The sequence below is a fragment of the Dipodomys merriami genome, unplaced genomic scaffold (genome assembly GCF_024711535.1).
Source record: "Dipodomys merriami isolate MVZ:Mamm:240054 unplaced genomic scaffold, mDipMer1.0.p SCAF_3, whole genome shotgun sequence".
Taxonomy (NCBI): Eukaryota; Metazoa; Chordata; class Mammalia; order Rodentia; family Heteromyidae; genus Dipodomys; species Dipodomys merriami.
The window spans coordinates 17,287,389-17,307,653 of NW_027204492.1; positions in this window are offsets into that span (position 1 = coordinate 17,287,389).

Here is a 20,265-nt window from a genome sequence, read left to right on the forward strand (position 1 = left end):
TCCAGTTTGTGGTGGTCAATTGGAGTTAAGAGTCTCACGGACTTTCCTGTCCCAGTTGGCTTTGGACCGTGATCCTCAGATCTCAGCCACCTGAGCAGGCATGAGTTACTGGTACCTGGCGCCTTTTAGATTATTTGTGTTTTTTTGTTTTTTAGTGCTCGAGATTGAACTTGTGCATACTGGGCAGGCATTCTGCCACTGAGCTACATCCCAGCTCAATTATCACTGTTCTATCCATTGAATGTTTTTGCTAAGTCAGGAACCAGTGGCTCACACCTGTAATCCTAGCTACTCACGAGACTGAGAACTATGGATTAGGATCTGAAGTCACCCTGGGTAGGAGAGTCTATAAGACTCATCTTTAATTAACCACTGAAACACTGGAAATGGAGTTGTGGTTCAGTGATCGAGTGCCAGCCTTGAGCAAAAAAGGTAAAGGACAGTGCCCAGGTCCTGAGTTCAAGCCCTAGTATCAGCATGTACACTAAAAAAAAAGTTTCTGCCTAATTCAATATATAACAATCTTGAAATTATTGAAGTAACTTTTATAACCTCAAGAGCTTTCAAATTGGACATATCTATCAGATGCACATGGATTGTATCTTTTTTATACAATGCATAGAAAATAACTTGCTTATTATGGTCAGTTATCTTTCTTCTCTTGTCCTTGTCAGGTTATTCTTGCTGCAGGACTGTTATCTAGTTTTCAAACTTCTCCAGGTTGTAGCATCTGGGGGTCAAGATAGAAGCTGTAATTTTGAAGCAGGGATAGTTTTTCAAATAGGTTTCTGCTTTTACCTGTATTTCTCTGGTTTGAAACACTGCTTTCTGGTGTTTGGGATTTTTATTATCTTCATTTTGGAACTGACAAAACCAAGGCTTAGGAAAGTCCAGAATTAAGTTCATAAAGACAAAGCCAAATAACTAAAATGTTGAGAAAGGTGTGTTTTTTAAAAAAAGATTTTAAGTAAATTCATCATTGGGTGCAGTCCAATGAGTACTATTAAGATCATGAAGTTCATGGAAACAAGAGTTAAAAAGTTACAGCAAGAAATGGCTGTTTAAAGTCAATAGGACAATCCCTGTGTAACCAAATACTAGGGGTCCTATTTAAAGGTAATGTGTGTGTTATATTGCTAACAGTTGATGTAAGACATAAGCTATTTTCATTATAGCTATTTTTCATTGGAAAAGCAATGTCTTAAATCAGAGATCTGGCAGCTTCTGGCCACCAGGCAGAAACCAGCCCAGCTAGTGCCAAAGAACTGTAGTTAGAGTTAGCAGCTGTATCCTGAATCCATTGCAGAGCTCAGCTGCACTCTCCCTCCTCTCCCCAAACTTACAGTTTGAACAGAGGATCAGAAATGCAGCTCATCTCAGACTCCTCTTTTGTCAATGAAGTGCCATGCTCCTGTGCTTGTTTGTTCTCAGTGGCCCAGGTTACCCAATGGCCAAAGGCTCTCATTTTACCATGGTGTGATTCTCTGTGTGAATTTTCTCCCGAGGTGGGTGAGCCCCAAGGTCTCTTCCCCAGTCACCTCTTCATCCTCGGTGCTTATCTCTAGTGCATTAATAGGTGCCCAATAAACATTATATGAAATTATTCCAGCAACAGGGTTTTTACCATTTCTTTCTGGGCTTTCATATTTGTAGCATTCAGGGAGCATGGGGAATGCAATGTGTCCCCTCAACTTGAACCTCTGTAGTGCTGACTTGTTTTTATTTGTATTTTAATTTTTTGTGGACAATTGTTGTTTCTAAATTCATTTTTGGGTAAATATATACCATAGATAAGAGAATGGCATATACAGGTACGTTGTGATGACTGGATGGAAGGGCTTTGAGATTCAGATTAGGATTCCAGGAACAAAAAGTCCAATAAATAAATGGTATTTTTACCCATGCCTGGGTTTGCTATCCAGTAAATTCCGAATCTTCCCTAGACTTGACTCCATGTCATTGTTTAGGCAAAGCATAGAAATAATTCATATTGAGACCCCCCCAAAACTGTGAAATAGTTCTCCTCTAATGAAGCGACAAATCCCATTTGCTTCTTAAAACAAGTAATTTCTACCCCTACAGCTAATCCTTCTGCCTTTCTTTGTTCCTGTACCATTCTCTCAACTATTCCTACATTTGACTGAACTTCTACCCTGGCCCACCCTTTTTTTCTGTATGAATCATAGATAGTTGTATGAGTAATGAAGCTACTGGAATTAAGATGTATTTTTACTCTGCCTTCCCCAACCTCCAACACTTCTCCAACTCCACAGAAACCAATAGTTGGAGGCATTTTCAGGTTACCTTAAACCAATCTAAGGTTATCCCAGCAATTCCAGCCCTATCCATGTGCTTCAATATCAGTGATGTGTGCAGCTTGCCATGTAACCAGAGACTTCCCCTGATGTCCCAGAAAGCCCTCCAGGAATTGGCTTCTAAGGGTCTGGGTACTTTCTTACTCATGCTGTAAGCCCCAGGGAATGAATGCCCTGAATATAGGACTTTGAAGCTCTTACCAGTTACTATAAAGTTTAAAAGTTGGGGCTGACGGTATGTTAAACCCGTTCTTGAACTTTCTTAAAAGTGAGCCAAATAGTCAGGTGCTACTCAGGAGGCTGAGATCTGAAGATTGAAGTTTAAAGCCAGCCCTGGCAGGAAAGTCCCTGAGACACTTATCTCTAGTAGACTACCAGGAAACCGGAAGTGGAGCTGTGGCTCAAAGTTGTAGTACAGTAGCCTTGAGCAAAAGAGCTCAAGGTCAGCACCCAAGCCCCAACTTCAAGCTCCAGGACCAAAACAGCAACAACAAAAAGAGTGAACCAGCTATTAGATATACAATTGAGAAATTCAAGGGTCCCTGAAGGTTCTGACAATTCAATAAGGGGAAGTTCAATGTTCCTCCATTTAAGAAGCTCAGGAAACCCTGATACCAGTGGACAGCTTCTCTGGTTCCCTGTGGTTCCTTTGGGGGCATACATGTTTCTGTTCCTAGTAAACTATCCTAAGCCAAGTATCATACATCATTCTACAAGGTATCTCCATCAATTTTTTTTAAATACTTTGCTCAAGCCCCCAAATGTACAAAAGAACAGAGAAAGGAGGGAGCTTGGAAAGGCATACAAGGGCTCTATCGTGCTGATTGTCCACAAAGTAAAATCCAGGGTGAATGGCTGAGTCCCTCAGGCAGCTGGGGTATGAATGAGGAAACTGAAGCGACTGACCTGGACCTCTCTCATCTGGCTAAAGAAAATAGTTACTGGGACCTAGGAATGGAAAGCTGGCCTATAAGAGGGCCAGTTTCCTCTCACAGTTGCTTGGTGAGGAGGATAACTATTCTAGGCAAAAAGGCCAAGGAGATGGTTACACCTATCATCCTAACTACCCAGGAGGCTGAGATCTGAGAATCCCATTTTGAAACCAGTCTAGGCAAAAAAAAAAAAAAATCCATGAGACTTTTATCTCCAATTAAGCAGCAAAATGCTGGAAGTGGAGGTATGACTGAAGTGGTACAGCAACAAAAACAGCCTTGAACAAAAAAATAAGCCAAGCAATAGTACAAGGCCCTGAGTACAAGTCCCAATACCAGCTCCAAAAAAGATGACTATGTTCATTTAATATTCACTGAAGCTTCTACACGTGTGCCAGGCCTACTGCTATAAGCAGAGTATGCAATAGGGTCTCATCCTCTACTAGAGCTTGAATTCCAGCCTGGGAATCAGACTTGTATGCCCCAGTGATGAATGTATTTTGTGCCTTCCCAGTTCTGGGATTACTGGTGTGCTCTACCACTCCCAGTTCTGCACCCACTCTTGGACTCATTAAATGTGGTCTTTAGAGCAGTCATAGTGATCTTTGCCAAATGCAAATACCTTGCTCATTTCTCTGTAGCCCAAAGATCCCCAGTGGTTGCTTATCACTACCAAGTTTGGTTCAAACTACTTAGCATGACCAGCCCCTTGCCTGCTCGTCTATCCTTGTTTTTCTCCACTGGCCTTGAACCTTCCCTTTTAATATAAAATACTTTTTTAGTGTCTTACATATGTTTCCCTGCTTTTGCTCCCTGTGTGTCTAAAAGCCTTCTCTTTCTTGTCTGTCTCCAGCACTGAAATTGCTTGCATAGCTGGCTTTTATACATTTGTAAGGATTTATACATTTATAAGGATTCATGCCTTGCATGAAGCAGATGGTTACTAAAGACTTGGAACTGCACTCAATTGGATAGATAAGGAGACTATTAACAGGACTTTCAAACATCAAAGAGATTGTTAGGATAGTTGGAAAAGGAGATGTGTGTAACTTCAACCTTGGGGCATGTTGAACCTCAAACAACAGTAGGGAGATACAGTGGGCAGTTTCCATCATTAGCTCCAAGGACACACCTCTACCTTCTGTCCATTCTTGGAGTGAAGTTATAAAACTATAAAACAAATCCAATCACTGTTTCCATTTAAGCATGGTGCATATCAATGCCCAGTTTGTATCAATACCAAATCAAGTGTGAGTGTGTGTGTGTGTGTGTGTGTGTGTGTGTGTGTGTGTGTGTGTGTGTGTGTGTGTGTGTAATATTGCCCATCTGTAGTTATTTGTAGTTTCAACCAATTTGAAGGCTTAGGCAGGAGGATTACCTACAGCAAGAAAAACACCACCCAAATCCATACTCAGCAGGGGAAATTTGGCCAGGCCATGCTCTGCCTCTGGCTCTGTGCCTGAAGAGAAGGACAGTGGTGAGTGCTGTTTCTTTCCACCATCTTCAAGTGGAGTTGTAACATCCAATGGACCTAATATCAGTCTGCCTTATTCCTGAAACCATTACAAGTTACATAGGTAATTCCTGTCAGTCTTCTCTCCCAGAAAATCCAAACATGTATGAATCAGTTACTGAGAAAATGAGTATTCTCCCCTTTTTTTCTGTACCAGTACACATGTGATAGAAGAGTTAAAGGCTTTGGCTTTGAAGGTTTCCATGGAGCATTAGAAACAAACAGCTCCATTGCCTTTGGCAGATAATTCAAGTTCTGATATGTTGATTTGCCATTAGAAAATAATCCCTACCTAACTGTGTTATGAAATCAAAATACAGAATATAGTCTAAAATATAAAATACATTCTACATTCACACTGGAGATGAATTCTATAGTATGTGTTTGTATTGTCTTGCTCAAGATTTCACCCAGTTGTGCATTGTTCTCGAAGTGTATCTCATTAGGAGACCCTCAGTGGTATACTGTATTGAAATATGCCATAATCCAGACAAAGGAGCTACTCATTTTTTTTTCAGGGCTGCGGATTTTGTATATGGTAGTCAAGCACTCTTTTATTGAGTCCCAGCCCAGGTCCAGAGTAGCTAGCCTTTTTTTTTGTCTGTCTTGGGACTTGAACTCTGGACCTGAGTGCTGTCCTTAGCTCTTCAACTCAAGGTTAGCGCTCTACCACTTGAGCCACAGTGCCACTTCCAGCTTTTTCTGTTTATGTGGTGCTGAGGAATGGAACCCAGGCCCTCATGAGCCACCTTCCCAGCCCCAACTATTCTTTTTGTTTGTATGTTTAATGAATTTTTATTTACAATGTTTATGTTTTGTTGTTGTTGTTTTTGGGGCTTGAACTCTGGGGCTGGGCACTGTCCCACAGCTCTTCAGCTCAAGGCTAGAGCTCTACCACTTGAGCTACAGCGCCACTTCCAGTTTTCTGGTGGTTCATTGTCGATGAGAGTCTCAGGGACTTTCCTGCCTGGGCTGGCTTTGAACTATGATCCTCAGATCTCAGCCTTCTGAGTAGCTAGGATTACAGGCATGAGCCACCAGCACCTGGCTACTAAACACAATATTTTTGATAAACAATATTGTTTCTATTATAAAAGATATGTGCTAATATTTTTAAAGTTTTGGGAAGTGCAACTAACAATCTTTCTAATGAAACACCTCTTTTGTATGTTTTTTTGTTTTCTTTTTTCACGCCTTTGATTACAATAGTGCATTTAGATCTTGCTTATTTTTAATAAATAATTTTAAAATTCTCTTTAAATAGTTGCACAAAGGGATTTCAATTCAACATGTCAATTAATGAGTGTAATGCATCATGATCAATGTCAGCCCTTCCATCATTCTCACCCTATCTGTACCAAGCCCTCAAATTTCATTCCATTTTCAGATATGAACAGTGAGTTTTATGACTATATTCATTTTTCCCTCAGACATGTTTCAGCTTCCTAGTATTCATTTTGTTCAACTGTCTGTTAATTATTCAAAGGAGTTACACCATGGGAATCCATCCCTGTGTATACCATTTGTTAGTCAGTTTGGTCATGTATACATGCATATAATCTTGTATATATTTTCATATGTTCATATTTTAGATCTGACCTCCATATATGATAGAAAGCATTCATCCTTTATCCCTCTGAATGTAGAATTTTTTTCCAGGTCCATACATTTCTCTGTAAGTGACATAATAGTATTATTCTTCCTGATAGATTAGTAAAATTCCATTCTATGTATGTTTGTATGCATGTATGTATGTATAAGTATCTTATATGTTTGTTCATGCATTTATACATGTATAGATACACATGTATATCACAGTTTTATGATCTATTCATTAGTTGTAGGATATCTGGGGCCACCTAGTCTTAAAAGAGCTTTAATTCCAAGAGTAAGACTTTGTTAGACTTCCAGTTCTGTAGTTAGGTTCCTCAGGGTCTTCCTCTACACTGAATCTAAGGATCCTGTTTAATAGCCACAGTTTGTCTCTGTTGCAGATTATTCTCATCCTAAAAGAAAACATGAGGAAAGAAAGGCATTTTTTTCTAACCCAAATATAACGACTTTCTGGCGATTTAGAAACATATATTAGACATTTTTATATTATTCTGATTTTCTTATATTCCACAAAGTCATAGCAATTGCTTTGTGTCCTACTTCCTTTATCTAGTGAAATTAAATCACATGATCTTAAGGTCAATCAATGTACAGTACTTCTGGAAACTAATTTATTGTTCATTTCTACCTGCACATTATTTGGAGAATGAAGAGTCATAAGAAGCATATACCTTAGTCTTAGCATTTATGAAAGGAGACTAAAAAGAGACAGTAATGTAACCAGTGTGATGCAACCCAAGAATAAAAAGAAAATCAAAGAGAAAACAAAGATCATCCCCTAAAATATCTTTCGTTTAACATTATAAGAATATATTAAAACATGTTGTAAAATAAACAATTATACAACACTTGGTGCTATAGTAACTAATTGTTTTGAAAATTCATCCCATAATATACATCAAAATAGAATTCAGAAGGAGCTAAAAAAGAAATGTGAGTGTTGAACCAAAATCTATAGAAAAATAAAAATGAAAGAACTACTCATCACTCTAAAAAGTAATGGAAAGATGAACACCAGTGGCTCACTCTTGTAAATCCTAGCTACTGAGGAGGCTGAGATCAGGAGGATCTTGGTTTGAGAGAGAAAAAGAGAGAGGGAGAGAAAGAGAAAGAAGGAAAGAAAGAAAGAAAGAAAGAAAGAAAGAAAGAAAGAAAGAAAGAAAGGTAAAAAGGAAGGAAGGAAGGAAAGAAAGAAAGAAAGAAGGAAAGGAGAAAAAAGGAAAGAGACAAAGAAAAAAGAAAGAAAAGAAAGAATAAAAGGATGAAAGAAGTATCAATGGATAGAAATTGGACATGCTGCTCAGTGATACAGCATGTCCGTATCATGCAAGAGGCCCTTAGTTCAGGACTCCCTCCTCAATCCATCCCCAAATAAGTAGTGAATGAGACAGGCAAATGATTTATAGTGTTAGTATTAGTGTGTGTGTTTGTGTGTGTGTATGTGTATGTATGTGTATATCGATCCTGGAGCTTGAACTCAGGGCCTAAGCTTTGTTGCTCAAGGCTAGTGCTCTACCACTTGAGTCACAGCTCTACGTCTAGCTCCTTTATTGCTGGTTAATGGGAGAGGGCTCTATGATTGATCTGATCAGGCTAGCTTCAAAATCAAGATTCTCAGATCTCAGCCTTCTGAGTAGCTAGGATTATAGACATGAGCCTCCAGTGCCCGTCATTAATAGATATTTTGCAAAGTCATAAACTGGGGAGAAAAACTTAGAACTTCAAGAGAAAATTGGCAAAGAAAAAGAATCCCTAGGAAAGGAGAAGATACCTATGTTGTTGAGTATGAAAATTATTACTAATAATACAAATGTGCAAATAAAACAGAGAATCTTCCTTCTGCATAGAATATACATCCTTTAGAATGTTCTTTATTCAGTTTTTTTTCTTTATTCAGGTGACAAAGTCCCTGAATGGTATTTCATTCTTACAATTCTATGGCTGTTATGTTTTGTGCTGGTATCAGGACTTGAATTTGAGACCCCACATTTGCTTTGCTTTGTTGCTTATGGCTAGTGGTCTATCCCTTGTGCCACACCTGTAGCTCAACTTTTTGCTGGATAATGGGGGGCTGATTCTCAAAGACCTCTACCCAGGCTGAATTTGAATTACAACTCTCCAAGTGTCAGCATCCTGAATAGCTATATGAGCCTTCAAGGCTATTTCATATGGTGTACAATTCTAGGTTAACAGTTTTCTCTCATTGTACATTGAAGATTGCCTTCTAAGATACACTGGGTTCCATTGTTGTTATTTAAGCCAGTTGTCAATCTTTCTCTTCTTCAAACATATTTTTTACCTTTTTAAGCCTATCCTGTGATTTTTGAAATGCTAGTTGCTAATCTTTTATTTATAAAAGTACTATTTGCTATTCATACATATTGGATGTTTTAAAATTATTTTCTTTTTCCATGAAGATATTAAAATGTCTTTTATTGTCTAAATATGTTGAGCAGGATTATTTGTAATATGTCTGAAAGTCTGACTACCTGAGGGTTTGTGGGTCTGCTCCTCACGTGTTCTTTCTTATTCAGATGTTATATCTTTGAGTGTGAAGATGTTTGCCCCTGGATTTTTTGTGAAATGATTTATGGCTTTGAATAAAGATGTATCTCTAAGAAGGAGTCTGGACCAGGTGACTACAGGCAGTACTTGTTTGGGACAATTTGTGGCAATGTGAATTTAGGGCAAACAGTCTACCCAAGAGCAAGAGGTTAGAATTTTTTGGGAATAATCTCACACACACACACACACACACACACACACACACACACACACACACACACACACACACACACCAACTAGCTGTGAAAAACAACAAGGCAACATTTATGTCACTTAGTTAGATGTCTGTTGTTTCTGGCTCATCTTCACATTAAAGATGTAGACCTTTAGAATAGTAGATCATGGGGGTAGGGAATCCTAATTAGGCTATCCATCTTGGTAGAGCTCTGAGCTTTAGGTTTTGTCTCTATGTCTAAAGAAATTACATACACAAAAGAGGAAATTCAAGTCAGACTGGTTTGGAAAATATCCTTAGGGATAAATTGACTTTAATATTTGGATTAAGTCTATGTGTTAGTGCCTTGACTTTGGGCTTGGTAATTCCTTACTATACTATTAGCCTTTTGATACATTGAAGAAGATTCTCTCCCTGTTTCTCTCCCCCTTCTCTCCCTATGTATGTATGAATGCATGTAGATAGATATGTATAGCATACACATATAGCATTATATGTGTAAGTGTACACTTATAACATTATATATGTAAGTATATTTTATATAGCAGTTTAAAGTGTTTTTTTGACTGAAGAAATTGAATCTCTAGAAAGGTATACCATGAAAACAAACCTTTATAGCTAATGAGACTAACAAATATAAAAAACAACACATTATTAGGCACGTAATGAAAAGAATACTCATATATTCCTGATAAGAGGATACGTTAAATATAAATTAGCTCACCTTTTAGTAAAGGATTGTTTTGTAATATAAATCTAAAATCTTTTGAATGTTAATAAACTTGAATGAGGAATTGGGGCTGTGGCTCAAATGGTAGAGTGCTAGCCTTCAGCTGAAGAGCTTAGGGACAACACTCAGGCTCAGAGTTCAAGCCTTACAACCAACAAAGGAGGCAGGGGGAGGGAATGAAGGGGGAAGAGAGAGAGAGAGAGAGAGAGAGAGAGAGAGAGAGAGAGAGAGAGAGAGAGAGAGAGAGAGAGAGAGAGAGAGAGAGAGAGAGAGAGAGAGAGAGAGAGAGAGAGAGAGATCACTCTCTTCCTGGCCAGGTGCCAGTAGGTCACACCTGTAATCCTAGCTACTCAGGAGGCTGAGATCTGAGGATCAGGGTTCAAAGCCAGCCTGCACAGGAAAGTTTGTAAGACTCTCAGCTACAATAAACCAACAGAAAACCAGAATTTGCACTGTGGCTCAAGTGGTAGAGCGTTAGCCTTGAGCTGAAGAGCTGAGGGACAGAGTCCATCCCAGAGTTCAAGCCCCATGACCGACAAAATATAAATTAATAAATAAAAATATACTTGAATGAATAATTCCACTTCCAACAATATATACTCATTAAGCAAAGACACTCACAAATGTGTATGTTCCAGGATGTTTATTGAAATGTTATTTATAATAGCAAAACATTCTTTATGATATAGCCATAAAATGACATATTTCACAAACATTTATTGATACACATATCTTATAGAATGTTAAGAGAGGATTATACTGTAAGGTTAAGTGAAGATCACACAAGATTAGATTTAGTAACATAATCCTGTTACATATGTATGTGTATATATGCATGGAAATATATCAGAATGTTAATAGATATGGTATTATGGCTAATATTCCTTTCTGAATTGTAACAATTCAGGCTAGCTAAGCATCTCCTTTTTATAATCAGAGAAAAAGGTTATTGATACCTTTTGTGAATAGTGATAACAATTGTTTAAATGGTAGATATTCTTATTATACAGCTAGTTCAATCTTATTATACAGCTAGTTCATGAGGATCTAAAACAGTAGAATCTAAAACTGTAGATGTAAAGATATCTTTATGTTGGTGTCAATAACCCTTTGAGTCCTATGGTCCTAAATTCAATGACCTAACCAATATGGAGAAAACCATTTCTATCTAGTTGAATAAATGGATTTCCTTTCACTCATGGGACAAAACTACTCCTGCTCTTGAGGAAGGTGGGAATTAAGGCTATACATCTGGGGCTCTATCCTTCCTATCCAATGTAAAGATGTGCCCCTCCCTTCATCTGCATATGTACACACATGTGCTGTGTGCGTGTGATAATCTTGCTCACATCATGTTTTTCTATCTCTTGCCTCCTCTTTCAGCCCCCTAACAGGATTGATCCTATGGTCATATTTTTTTTCTGCATGCTTCTTTCTAGAGGGAACATTATATGTGTTCATGATTAAATAGTGCCAGTTTGATCATGTCTTTCTTTCTTACTTTTATTTTTCTATATTCTTTTTTTTTTTTTTTTTTTTTTTTTTGTCGGTCGTGGGGCTTGAACTCTGGGCTTGGGCACTATCCCTCAGCTCTTCAGCTCAAGGCAAGTGCTCTACCACTTGAGCCATAGCAACACCTGCGGTTTCTGGTGGTTTATTGGAGATAAGAGTATCACGGACTTTCCTGCCCGGGCTGGCTTTGAACCGCGATCCTCAGATCTCAGCCTCCTGAGTAGCTAGGATTACAGGCATGAGCCAATGGCGCCCAGCTATTTTTGTTTTCTGATCCTGATTATATCCTCTTGTATGCTCTTGTGTGAACTAAGTGTTGTTGTATTCGTTGGGCATGTTGACACTTGGGATGGGTATGTTGCATTTGGAAAGTTCTGTACCACATCCATTGGGGTAGCAGCAGTTTCCACTGGCTTCTGCAATCCACACTAGAGACCATGGCTACTTCTATGGTGGTATTTTTGTCCTACATACCACTCAAATGAGTGCTGGGCCTCACTAAGTTGTACTCTGAGTAACGGTTGACTCCTTAGAGCCTTGGAGCTGAGGTCAGTTGTGAACAGTTGCATAGGATGCACACTGCATTGAGAGATGGCTAGCTGAAAGAACAGGGAAGAATCTGAAACCCAGTCTGTATTCCCCTGCCATAGAAAGTACAACTCCAGAGCTGAATCTGTCCCAGAGGAGCAGGTGAGTACTTATTTGTAACCCACCTGTCTACCAAGGGCATTGCCCTTTCACCAAGCTTTAGAGAAGCCTGCAGCAGATGTTATTTTCCAATTTGTGTAAACATGGAGTGTAGACCAAGTGCCTTTGGAATCAGTGTGTGTGATATTTAGTATCAATGAGGAAGAAATGCCAGCCTCCCTTTCATCTTACACCCCAAGGAAATATCCCCCCTTTGCTCGCTGCAATATCCTGAAAAACATAGTAGAGCATCATTTAGAGACATGTTTATTGACTGAAAAATAGGAATGAATTAATGTTGTCCCAAAGTGATCCTACACATGTCTTAAGGTCAACATATTTTCCTGAAATAGCTCTTTTCTCTTTAATTGGTGACAGCATCTTTCATATCCATAAAGCTCACACATTGCATGCATGGAGCTAGGTTTGGAAACAAATTCAAGTGACAGCCACTGTTCTCTTACTCAGCAACACCTTTTCCCTCTAGAAGCAACTCATGCTTTCTTCCAGAGCCATGTTTGTATAGGTAACTTGCTCCCAAAGGACAACTGATCTCCCAGGAAGCTTCTTAGTCCTTTAAGAGACATGCATTTCTGCCAGGCCTGCTCCACCAGTTTCCTAGCCATGCCCAGACATGTGCAAAGCTAGCATTGACTTGGTTGAGGCTCCAGTAAAGACCTGACTTACCCCTAATTATCCATACATACAATGCCACATTTAATATATTCTTAGCCATAGCCAAGTACATACACATATTCTAATGCAGAGCTACACATTCTCCCACTTGATCTCACATTTGTATGTCATCACTGTTGGCTAGAAAATAATTATATATGTGTACATTTATATATGCTCATACACAGGTCTGCTCCCAGCACACCTTCGTAACATACTTGTAGTTATAGTACCTTGTCAAGGAACTTGATTTCTTTTTGCAATTCTGGGAACTTCTATCCTCTTGGCTTAACTCCTCCAATGTAAATTCACATGGAGGATTACTTAGCAGGGCCAGTTCCAACCCATTTCAGAAACCTGAAGAATTTATGTTTATGGATTTATACAACTATCCTCCACTCTGCACTCTAATCAGTGTGTGTGTGTGTGTGTGTGTGTGTGTGTGTGTGTATGTACTAGGTCCTCTATTTTCTTATTGGAGCCTCACAATTGATATGGCCTAACGTTCCCCTAGATGGGATAACAAATTAAATGAGAAGAAGTGGTGATAACAGGGTACTGTGTTATGAGGTTTCTAAAAGCCAGAAAGCATTTTTGTTCAGGAGTACGGAAGAGAATAATCGCACAAAGTATCTCTTAAACTAGATCTGGAAGGACATAGGGACTTGGCCATGCAAGGACAGAGGCAAAAAATCAGAGAAGACAAGAATGTTCATGAAGGTCTAGGTGTAGGAAATAGTTCAGAGGTCTTCAGTGAATATGTATGAAAGGGAAAAGTTATCTGGGTAGAGTCATGGAAGGGTTTGCAGCACTGTTCCCAAGTTTGACCTTAGTGTTCAGAAAAATTGGGAGGGAAAATAAGGACGTATACCCTGGAATATCTCCAGCTGCTATGTGGAAGTTGAATTGTAACAGGGTGTGACTAAAGCTGGAGAGACCTGTTAGGAGATTGTGCAAGAACCCAGACTGAAGGTGAGGGTAGATGGGACTTGGTGGGTGGAACCAAAGTGAAAAGGACACTTTCCAAAGTTGTAGAGGGGGGCAGGGAGAAGCGAGTGATAAGGGTTAGAGAGAGGTTGGACTTGACAGGCTCGCGGAAACCACAGCAAGATCTTTGCACAAGAGAGATGTGGTGGGATTGGCATTTTCCCAAGATGGCTGCAGGGCGGAGAAGGGTAGGGAGGGGAAGAGGAGAGACAGTCGAGCAGGGTGTTGCAATCATTATGCAAGACTTGCTAGAGGCCTAGCCACAGCCAAAGGCTGTGCCAGTGGAAATGGATTCGAGTGGGTGGGTTTGAGAGACAAGCAATAATACAGCGGTGTATACCTGATGGAATTTGATGGCAAACATTGTAAAAGGCAAGGGTACACCAGTGGATCCCATCGAGGGCTGGTGTATGGTTTTCTATCTGTTTTAATGGGGGGAAAATGATTTTTATCTCTTCAGTGCACAAAGCTGCTGCAGACTTACTCATGGGAAGAACGTGGGCTTAGTAATGAGGCCAAAAGTTTGTTGTGAGCACAGAGGACATTTATTGAATCTCTACTCAGCTAATGCACTTGGCTTGGTCTGCTCTACAATTCAGATCCTCCTCTTCCCAGCCAGCTCATGGACAACTGGTGTTCTGAATGCTGCAATGACTTCCTTTCACAAGACAGCCTGTTCAGTGTCAGACTCTCCATACACTTTCATCGCTTTCCTACTCTCCATTCTCTTGCCAAGCTAAGGAGACACAAATGATTATCTACATTCTGCACTGGAGGAAAATGTGGCTCACAAAGCCTTAGCAGGGTCACAAAACAGAACACAGATGCTTGATTCCTGTCTGTGTAACTTCAAATATGCATGCTCCATCAGCTGTCAGGGCTTCCTAAACCTCAGCTGCACAATAAAAATCATCTGGGTAATCTCTCTCTCTCTCTCTCTCTCTCTCTCTCTCTCTCTCTCTCTCTCTCTCTCTCTCTCTCTCTCTCTCTCTCTCTCTCTCTCTCTCTCTCTCTACTATACTGCTGTCTCTGAGCTTTTTTGCTCAATGCTGATACTCTACCACTTGAGCCACAAGTCTACTTCTGGCTATTTGGTGATTAATTGGAGATGAGTCTCATGGATTTTTCCTGTCCAGGCCGCCTTCGAACCACTATCCTCACATCTTAGCCTCCTTAGTAGTTAAAATTATAGGTGTGTACTTGCCTGGCTCCTCCTTACTTTTTAAAACACCTTTATTGAGATAGAATTCACATCATGTGTTTCCTTTATTTAAAGCATATAAATCAATGGCTTTAGTATATCTACAAATAAATGTGGTTATCACCATGCTCAATCAGAACATTTCATTTCTTCAAAAAACAACTCCACCATCATTATCTCTCACTCAGCTACCCCCACTATTCATATCCACCCATAAACACCCATTAATTTACTACCTGACTATAGGTTTTCTAATCTGGAATATCCTAAGAATGGAATAATTGTGTCTGAACTTTTCTTTTTTCAGAACTTCATTCAAGTTGTTATATATATGATTCTTTCTTTTTTGATGTGCAAATAATATTATATTATAGGGTTATAAAAATTTTTCACCTCTTCATCCATTGAAAGATTTGGAACTGTTTACATCTTTTGGCCATTATGAATAATTGTATCATGTTGCTAGAAGGCCCTCATATACAAGGTTTTGTATAAATATTTTCAGTTCTCTTGGATATATACCTAGGAACAGAATTACTGAGTCAGGTGGCCACTCTGTATTTAACTGAGCAATGGCTAGACTGTTTTACTAATTCTCTGCTTGCCACGTATATTCAGGAAATTGTCCTTTGGGGGCTGATCCCCACTTGATACTAGTAGTCCCTCATGTAGGTTCCAGTGTGCACCATGCATTGAGCACCACTGCATTCCACCATGTTTACAGGGACATGTGGTACACAGAAGTACTTAATATTATCTTTTGTTGGGGAGTCATGAACTACAGGGATATAACAAGAAGCGAGTGGTGCTTCAGTATTCATTCATTAGCTAAGCCAGCTATCTTAGTAATGCAAGATTTCACTAGAACTTTCAAGACCTTTCCCTTTTTTTTTCTTTCACCATAGGAAGACAAAGCAATGGATATCAGGCTGGATTTTCAATGTTCTGAGAAGGTATTGCTTCCACAGGCATCTCGAAACACTCACTACAATGATACCCAGAGAGATTGTGGTATTTCCAGAGTTTCTTAAGAAAGGCTGAGCTCTCTGGTAGAAAGGAAGTGGACGTAGGAGAACCAGGTGGAGGCATGATTGTTTTGGCAAGCAGTAAAGGGAGGGAAAACTGGCAATAAGGTTGGTTGCCTTCTCTCATCCCCCTTCTGCCTGCAGGCAGTTCCATGTTCCCACATTTCTAGAGTGTGAGATATGTTTGACTCTGCTAGTAGAGGACACTGGGTGTGGGAGACGGAGTATGGGGGTGGAGAGAGATGAGGGGGGTCAAAAAGACACATCCTGGATTTCATCATTCCACCCAAGGAGAGCCCCTCCCTGTTTGGCACAGTTCAGTGCCTAGAGATTTGCAGCTGAGGATTCTCAAAACATTTCCAGGAGTATGTTTACAGCAGAACACACTGAATCGATTGCTAATTATGAATTCTCCATCCACTTCATATTGCTTCCAGGCCTTTGACCTTTTGCCCTGTCCTCTTGACTCATTTTTAAAAGAAGAAATGCCACACTTGAAATTCCAGCCATTTCTCATTACCAACATGTGGTATGTAGTTTACACATGCACAGAATGCTTTCATACATATTATTTACAATTTAGACCCTGAGAAAAGTTTCAAGACATTATTATCTCTACTTGCACATGAGTAAACTGATACATAGAGATCAGTAGATGACTTTCTCTAATATACACCACTAGTTTAAGCAGAGAAAGAACTAAAACTGTAGTTTCTCTCTCTCTCTCTCTCTCTCTCTCTCTCTCTCTCTCTCTCTCTCTCTCTCTCTTTCTCTCTCTCCTTCTGTGCCAGTACTAGGGACTGAGCACTGTCCCATAGCTTTTTCCACTCAAAGCTGGCACTTTACCACTTCAGCTACACCTCAACTTCTGGCTTTTTGTTGGTTAATTGGAGATAAGAATCTCATGAATTTTCCTGCTGGGGATGGCTTCAAAACCTTTGTCTTCAGATCTCAGCCTCCTGAGTGGGTAGGATTATAGGCATGAGCCACCAGCACTCTGCAGAACTTCAGTCTTTTGATGATACCCAATCTGCTCTGCCTTGCTGAGTTGAATATACCAAATACTTTGAGAAGCATCTGTAAGTCATAGGTAATCTTGTGGTTATTTTACTGTCAATTTTCCCCAACTCCTGAACTATTGCCAGTCCTGGGGTTTGAACACAGAGCACAGACATTGTTCCTGAGCTTCTTTTTACTCAAGGCTAGCACTCTAACACTTGAGCCACATTCCCAGCCCAAGAATAATACTTTTAAAAAGGGGCTGGGAAGGTGGCTCAGTGGTAGAGTGCTTGCCTCGCATGCATGAGGCCCTGGGTTCAATTCCTCAGCACCACATACGCAGAAAAAGCTGGAAGTGGTGCTGTGGCTTCAGTGGTAGAGCGCTAGCCTTGAGCTGAAGAGCTGAGGGACAGCGCCCAGGCCCAGAGTTCAGGCCCCATGACCGGCAAAAAAAAAAAAAAAAAAAAAAAAAAAAGGTATCACTAAGTTTAATGAACCAGCTGAGCTTGAATAACATAAATTTACAATGGGACTAATTAATAATTTCTTTTTAATATTTTCTATTATCATTGAATATAATATTTGTCCAAATTTTTGGAGTCTAGGATCCTTTAGGGGATGTGATAAATGAATGGACTGTTAAATAAATACAAACGTACATATGTGGTGAATTTATATATATTTGAAAGGTCCAAGTCATAAACCAATAGAAGGTAAAGGAAAAAAAGAGAAAAAAAGAGGATTGGTGCCTATCTAGAACTAAGGATTAGCAAGACAGATTTGTCAGATTCTTTTTCCTAGAACAAGGGTTTGAATTCATTATTTCATGTTTGCTCAACTTGCTTGCTTAGCTGGCCCTCTACCACTTGAGTCATGTTTCTAGTCTGGATTTTTGCGATTATGTTGGAAATGGGGTCTTTTTTCTGAAGTATCTTGAGTAGCTAGGATTGCAGTTATGAGCCACTAGTACCCAGCTCAGAAAATTTTAATACAGAAAGTCTCCAGATGGCTAGCAATCTAATAACAAGTCAAAACTTAGAGTTTTTCATTTCCTCCTTCCACTGAAATCAGTATTTCTTCCATATTCCCTCTCTCAATTATTGTCATGACCCAGGTGTTAAAGCCACAATCAGAGACACTCTTGATTCTTGCCTTTACTTCATACATCTGGGTCATGAACAGCTCTCATCAATTTTACCCCATCATGAATGATAAAGCCATTAGCTTCTCTTCATCTCCCTTCTCACCAGTCTGTCCCAGGGCATGTAGATGGATTGAGAAAATGCTTTATAAATTAATGGCATTTAAACCTCTCATTAAAAATAGTGGGTCATTTTGAAGTCACCCCTTTGATGGTTTCAGGCTCTGAAGATAGCAAAATGGTAGACTTTTTCAAATGGGCAGAGTTCTTCTTCTTCCTGTTTTATTCCCTTCCTAAACAATTTGGTGGTGAAACTATTAAGTGACCAGGAGTAAATTATATGGAAAGGCAAGTTGGGACCAAGAATCAGAACCTGAGCCTAGAGAAGGGCCACATCAATTCCAACTAGGTGGAGTCAAACCCTAAGCTCGTATACTCTAAGTATGAGAAGTGTGGCAGACACTCATACTCAAGGGAGTGCCCAGATTGTCTATTCTTGAGTGAAGAAGGCAACCATGGAAGGTCAGGCTGATGTGGGTGCTGAAGTCCAAGTAAAGTGAAGAAATAGTAGGAAAATGAAGACAAGGGGCAATGAATAACTTGACAGTAGGGAAGGCCTAAAGACTTGATTGCTCAAGGGAAGGAAAAGATCAGCAGCAGCAATAGAACACATGAAACCATGTGCCCTCTAGGGTACAGAGAACATACAAAAGCATCACTTCTGTGATACTCATGAGAAAAACACAAGACCTGGGGCCAGGAATGTGGCTTAGTGGTAGAAGGCTTGCCTAGCATGCATGAAAACCTGGGTTCTATTTCTCAGTACCACATAAACAAAAAAAAAGCCAGAAGTAGCACTGTGGCTCAAGTGGTAGAGTGCTAGCCTTGAGAAAAAGAAGCTAAGGACAGTGCCAAGGTCCTGAGTTCAAACTTGAGGTCCGGCAAAAAAAAAAAACAAAAGAACAAGAAAAACCCCACATGACTTGAATTCCATCTAAAGAAAATAGTAAACTTAGATGGTGGCCATTGGGTATGATAACTGGCCTACTTAGTAAATTTAGATGGTGGCCATTGGGTATGATAACTGGCCTAACTATCTTCAAATATATCTGATTTAACTTCATAGATTTAACTTGATTCTGAAAACTTGGGAAGCAGTTGCAACAAATATAATGAAGAGTTTAATAGGGCTAATGTTATGACAACTTATACTTGGGTAGAGGCAAGAGGATCATAATTTCAAAGTCAGCCAGGGTTACATTCCAAATCCTTGTCTCAAAAACCTACCAAACCAAACTCATAGAAATAGGGTTAAAATTTCATATCTCAAAAAAAACTGATTGCTTTGTACTCATTTAAGGTACTTCATTTCTCCCACAAATCAAGTTCTTAAAAGCCCGTTTCTTCATAGATAACTGTACTTTTCCTTCATTACAATTTGTCCTTCATAACTGTCACTAATTAAATATTTGTATGTGCTTCTAATTAATGTCTGTGGGCTGACAAAAGGGCAGTATTGTTCTTTATTTTTTGGCCCATTTTATACATTGCTGTGCCCTCAGTGTTTAACAGAGTGCCTAACATGCAGTTCTCAGTCAATGAATATTGGTTGATTGCATAACTGGAGGGAAGCGGAGAGATGGGGGTGGGAAGCAGAGTCCATTCTGTAAGTTATGGGTTGGGGACAGTATTAGGAGCCAATGGGGTTGAGAACAGTGTGGTTCACCAACCCTAAAAGAAGGTGTAGCTGCTGTGCAACTTCAGGACCTGAATCCCTCTCTCCAACCTTCACAGTGCTGATGCCTCAGGCATGGAGAAACTGTGAGCTTGCCAGTGGGAGATGGAACCTGAGTAGTTGACAGCCTTACAGCCTCACCCAGAACAGACACACACTTAACATCTGGGGGAGACCACCAAATCCAGAAGTTGCCTTTGCCCTGAAGCTCCAGGCAGAGATCCAGGATCTGTGTACCACAATACATCAGTGCCCAGTGTGAAGGTGGCAGTGGACCAAAAATAAGGCTACTGGGACTAGAAATTTCTCCAGAGGTGAGCTCTAATCTAGGCTCATCTCATCTCAGACAGGAAGTCTGGCCTGCCTTTCTTAGTACATGGAGGTAGAGATGGGGAGAACATTCCAGGTGCAGAGAAAAGTTTAAGTGAATATATACCCATAATGCATGTTGAGGGCATG